The sequence below is a fragment of the Mobula birostris genome, chromosome 12 (genome assembly GCF_030028105.1).
Source record: "Mobula birostris isolate sMobBir1 chromosome 12, sMobBir1.hap1, whole genome shotgun sequence".
Classification (NCBI taxonomy): domain Eukaryota; kingdom Metazoa; phylum Chordata; class Chondrichthyes; order Myliobatiformes; family Myliobatidae; genus Mobula; species Mobula birostris.
The window spans coordinates 116,773,541-116,779,606 of record NC_092381.1 but is presented as its reverse complement, the minus strand read 5'-3'; positions in this window follow the sequence as shown (position 1 = coordinate 116,779,606).

The following is a 6,066-nucleotide window of genomic DNA, read 5'->3' as shown; positions in this document are numbered from 1 at the left end:
CTCTTTGCTTTTCGGATCGATATAAAGCTTTTGCCACCGTCGGTCTGCCGGCCGCCGCCCGCGGTCCGCGCTCAGACTCTGTCTGTCCGCAGCCCCCGCTGCGTTCTTGGACTTTGTCATTTTTTTCGGAAATAGCGAAAAAAAGCTTTTATCATTGTAAGTCGGAGCTCGCCCGGCCTCCCGCTTACTGAGTCACAATTGAGTAAGGCTCACTTAGAACTCTGCACTGTGTCAACCGTACCACTAGTCACCCTGCTAAGTGTGTCTGGAAAACGTGTTCCCGTAAATCTCCGGGAACCCCGCCAATCCCCCCGTACAGAAATTGCATGTGTCAAGTCGGCGGGATGCCTCCCGGAAGTCCTACCGGGAAGGTCGCACTCTGGCCCCGCCAGGCGGGGCAAATCCGACCCCCATAGTGACTTCCGGGCCTAACTCGTTAACCAGAGCCGCGACAGACCGTGCAACAATGACATGTGTCAAACCGGCGGCACGACGCCCGGAGCTCATGCCGGTCGCGGGGCACCTCGGGCCCGCCCGACGGGGCAGATCCGACCTTCACAGGCTTCCGACGGCAATTGGTTAACCGGCGTGGCGCCGAGGGCACGCGGCTGGCTCGGCGGGCGGCCCTCCGGTAGTGCCGCCGTCGATCGGCCGCCTCGGTCGGCAGGAGGGCCCCGAAGTCGCCTTCATTCTGACTTCCGAGTCGGGACTTAGATTACTTTCGACTCTTCAGCCAAGGTCTCGGATCGACGGCGGGACCTGCGGTTGTCCCTCCGAAAATGCCGCCGCTCGGCCGGCACGGCCCGCCGAATACGTCCCCTTACTGGCTCCCGCCTCGGGACTTTGTCAGAAATTCATTCGGGCAAGGTTTCCATTCGGCGGCCGGAGCACCGGTAGTCATACGGAAAATGCCGCCCCTCGGCCGGCATGGGCCTGCGAATAGGTCCCGCTGACAGACTTCCGCGATTGGGTATTTGTCCGAAAATCCATACCGGCAATCTTCGGAATCGTGCGGAAAAGCTGCCGCGTGGCCCGGGTTAACCAATTGGGGAGGCCGGTGCCATCTACCGAATACTTCAACAACTCGTGAAAACGGCCTCCCTATATATCTGCAGGAACCCCGCCAATGCCCCCGTACAGAAATTGCATGTGTCAAAGGGGCGGCCGAATCTGACCCCGGCGGCCGAGCCTCTGGAACTCCGGGTCGGCCTCGGCCGGCAAATCCGACCCCCATCCAGACTTCCGGAGCGGACTTGGTTAACGAATTGCCACCGGGCAAATGGTTAACCGACAGATCTTGGAGGCTCGTTACCCAAGCCATCCCCCGCCGGTGCGAAAAGTTAACAATCAGCGGGCGGGCAATTCGTGAACCGACCGGGACCGGGCAATTCGTTAACCATTCGGAACCGGGCAATTCGTTAACCAACCTTGTCCTGGCAATGAGTGCACCAACCCGGCCGGACAATTCGTTAACCAAGCTGGCTCTGGCAATTCGTTAACCAACCTGGCCGGGACAATTCGTTAACCAACCCGGCCGGACAATTCGTTAACCAAGCTGGCTCTGGCAATTCGTTAACCAACCTGACCCTGACAATTCGTTAACCAACCCTGTCCTGGCAATGAGTGCACCAACCCGGCCGGACAATTCGGTAACCAACCAGACCCTGGCAATTCGTTAACCAACCAGGACGGGCAATTCGTCAACCAACCCTGTCCTGGCAATGAGTGCACCAACCCGGCCGGACAATTCGGTAACCAACCAGACCCTGGCAATTCGTTAACCAACCTGACCCGGACAATTCGTTAACCAACCAGGACGGGCAATTCGTTAACCAACCAGGCCCGGACAATACTTTAACCACCCTGGTTTTCCAATTCGTGAACCAACTGGGAACGGACAATTCGGTAACCAACCCTGTCCTGGCAATGAGTGCACCAACCCGGCCGGACAATTCGTTAACCACCCTGTCCTTGCCAATTCGTGAACCAACTGGGAACGGACAATTCGTTAACCAACCCGGCCGGACAGTTCGTTAACCAAGCTGGCTCTGGCAATTCGTTAACCTACCCGGCCATGGCAATTCGTTAACCAACCTGACCCTGACAATTCGTTAACCAGCCAGGACGGGCAATTCGTTAACCAACCTGGCCCGGACAATTCCTTAACCACCCTGGCCTTGCCAATTCGTGAACCAACTGGGAACGGACAATTCATTAAACAACCCTGTCCTGGCAATGAGTGCACCAACCCAGCCGGACAATTCGTTAACCAAGCTGGCTCTGGCAATTCGTTAACCTACTCGGACATGCCAATTCGTTAACCAGTCTGACCCGGACAATTCGCTAACCAACCCTACTCGGGCAAATCGTTAACCAAGCCCAACCCCGACAATTCGTTAACCAACCCTGCACGGTCAAGTCGTTAACCAAGCCCAAACCCGACAATTCGTTAACCAACCCATACATGGCAATTCGCTAAACAACCCGGCTCGGGCAAATGGTTAACCAAGCCGGCCGGGCAAATCGTTAACCGGCCCGGCAGTCCCGACAATTCGACAATCAACCAGCTGAGGACAAACCCTTCGCCCTCAATAACAACTAGTTCTTGCCCCGCCGTCAAAATGTCCCGGCCGATGTTCATCAGAAACTCCTTGCTGGCCCATGGGCCCCCCCTCCTTACCTTAAGAGAGTCATAGTTACTCCCGCCGTTTACCCGCGCCGCACTGAATTTCGTCAAGTTGGGTCTGGCAACCCGCTAACCCGGCCGGCCGGGCCTGACAACGCTCTAGAAACCCGGAACAGGCAGTTTCGTGAACCAACCGCGCACGCTCCTGACAATGCGTTCACCCACCCTGCTCGGGCAAATCGTTAACCAAGCCCAACCCTGACAATGCGTTAATCAACCCGGCCATGGCAATTCATTAACCAACCCGGCTCGGGCAAATGGTTAACCAAGCCGGCCGGGCAAATCGTTGACCGGCCCGGCAGTCCCGACGATTCGACAATCAACCAGCTGAGGACAAACCCTTCGCCCTCAATAACAACTAGTTCTTGCCCCGCCGTCAAAATGTCCCGGCCGATGTTCATCAGAAACTCCTTGCTGGCCCATGGGCCCCCCTCCTTAACCTTAAGAGAGTCATAGTTACTCCCGCCGATTACCCGCGCTGCACTGAATTTCGTCAAGTTGGGTCTGGCAAGCCGCTAACCCGGCCGGCCGGGCCTGACAACGCTCTAGAAACCCGGAACAGGCAGTTTCGTGAACCAACCGCGCACGCTCCTGACAATGCGTTAGCCAACCCTGCTCGGGCAAATCGTTAATCAAGCCCAACCCTGAAACTGCGTTAACCAACCCGGCCATGGCAATTCATTAACCAACCCGGCTCGGACAAATGGTTAACCAAGCCCAACCCAGACAATTCGGTAACCAACCCGGCTCGGGCAAATGGTTAACCAAGCCGGCCGGGCAAATCGTTGACCGGCCCGGCAGTCCCGACGATTCGACAATCAACCAGCTGAGGACAAACCCTTCGCCCTCAATAACAACTAGTTCTTGCCCCGCCGTCAAAATGTCCCGGCCGATGTTCATCAGAAACTCCTTGCTGGCCCATGGGCCCCCCTCCTTAACCTTAAGAGAGTCATAGTTACTCCCGCTGTTTACCCGCGCCGCACTGAATTTCGTCAAGTTGGGTCTGGCAAGCCGCTAACCCGGCCGGCCGGGCCTGACAACGCTCTAGAAACCCGGAACAGGCAGTTTCGTGAACCAACCGCGCACGCTCCTGACAATGCGTTAGCCAACCCTGCTCGGGCAAATCGTTAATCAAGCCCAACCCTGAAACTGCGTTAACCAACCCGGCCATGGCAATTCATTAACCAACCCGGCTCGGACAAATGGTTAACCAAGCCCAACCCAGACAATTCGGTAACCAACCCGGCTCGGGCAAATGGTTAACCAAGCCGGCCGGGCAAATCGCTAACCGGCCCGGCAGTCCCGACAATTCGACAATCAACCCGCTGAGGACAAACCCTTCGCCCTCAATAACAACTAGTTCTTGCCCCGCCGTCAAAATGTCCCGGCCGATGTTCATCAGAAACTCCTTGCTGGCCCATGGGCCCCCCTCCTTACCTTAAGAGAGTCATAGTTACTCCCGCCGTTTACCCGCGCCGCACTGAATTTCGTCAAGTTGGGTCTGGCAAGCCGCTAACCCGGCCGGCCGGGCCTGACAACGCTCTAGAAACCCGGAACAGGCAGTTTCGTGAACCAACCGCGCACGCTCCTGACAATGCGTTCACCCACCCTGCTCGGGCAAATCGTTAACCAAGCCCAACCCTGACAATGCGTTAATCAACCCGGCCATGGCAATTCATTAACCAACCCGGCTCGGGCAAATGGTTAACCAAGCCGGCCGGGCAAATCGTTGACCGGCCCGGCAGTCCCGACGATTCGACAATCAACCAGCTGAGGACAAACCCTTCGCCCTCAATAACAACTAGTTCTTGCCCCGCCGTCAAAATGTCCCGGCCGATGTTCATCAGAAACTCCTTGCTGGCCCATGGGCCCTCCTCCTTAACCTTAAGAGAGTCATAGTTACTCCCGCCGTTTACCCGCGCCGCACTGAATTTCGTCAAGTTGGGTCTGGCAACCCGCTAACCCGGCCGGCCGGGCCTGACAACGCTCTAGAAACCCGGAACAGGCAGTTTCGTGAACCAACCGCGCACGCTCCTGACAATGCGTTAGCCAACCCTGCTCGGGCAAATCGTTAATCAAGCCCAACCCTGAAACTGCGTTAACCAACCCGGGCATGGCAATTCATTAACCAACCCGGCTCGGACAAATGGTTAACCAAGCCCAACCCTGACAATTCGGTAACCAACCCGGCTCGGGCAAATGGTTGATCAAGCCGGCCGGGCAAATCGGTAACCGGCCCGGCAGCCCCGACTATTCGACAATCAACCAGCTGAGGACAAACCCTTCACCCTCAATAACAACTACGTCTTGCCCCGCCGTCAAAATGTCCCGGCCGATGTTCATCAGAAACTCCTTGCTGGCCCATGGGCCCCCCTCCTTACCTTAAGAGAGTCATAGTTACTCCCGCCGATTACCCGCGCTGCACTGAATTTCGTCAAGTTGGGTCTGGCAAGCCGCTAACCCGGCCGGCCGGGCCTGACAATGCTCTAGAAACCCGGAACAGGCAGTTTCGTGAACCAACTGCGCACGCTCCTGACAATGTGTTCACCCACCCTGCTCGGGCAAATCGTTAACCAAGCCCAAACCCGACAATTCGGTAACCAACCCAACCATGACAATTCGCTAACCAACCCGGCCCGGGCAAATGGTTAACCAAGCCCAAACCTGACAATTCGTTAACCAACCCGGCCCGGGCAAATGGTGAACCAAGCCGGCCGGGCAAATCGGTAACCGGCCCGGCAGCCCCGACTATTCGACAATCAACCAGCTGAGGAGAAACCCTTCACCCTCAATAACAACTACGTCTTGCCCCGCCGTCAAAATGTCCCGGCCGATGTTCATCAGAAACTCCTTGCTGGCCCATGGGCCCCCCCTCCTTACCTTAAGAGAGTCATAGTTACTCCCGCCGATTACCCGCGCTGCACTGAATTTCGTCAAGTTGGGTCTGGCAAGGCGCTAACCCGGCCGGCCGGGCCTGACAATGCTCTAGAAACCCGGAACAGGCAGTTTCGTGAACCAACTGCGCACGCTCCTGACAATGTGTTCACCCACCCTGCTCGGGCAAATCGTTAACCAAGCCCAAACCCGACAATTCGGTAACCAACCCAACCATGACAATTCGCTAACCAACCCGGCCCGGGCAAATGGTTAACCAAGCCCAAACCTGACAATTCGCTAACCAACCCGGCCCGGGCAAATGGTTAACCAAGCCGGCCGGGCAAATCGGTAACCGGCCCGGCAGCCCCGACTATTCGACAATCAACCAGCTGAGGACAAACCCTTCGCCCTCAATAACAACTAGTTCTTGCCCCGCCGTCAAAATGTCCCGGCCGATGTTCATCAGAAACTCCTTGCTGGCCCATGGGCCGACAATTCGTTAA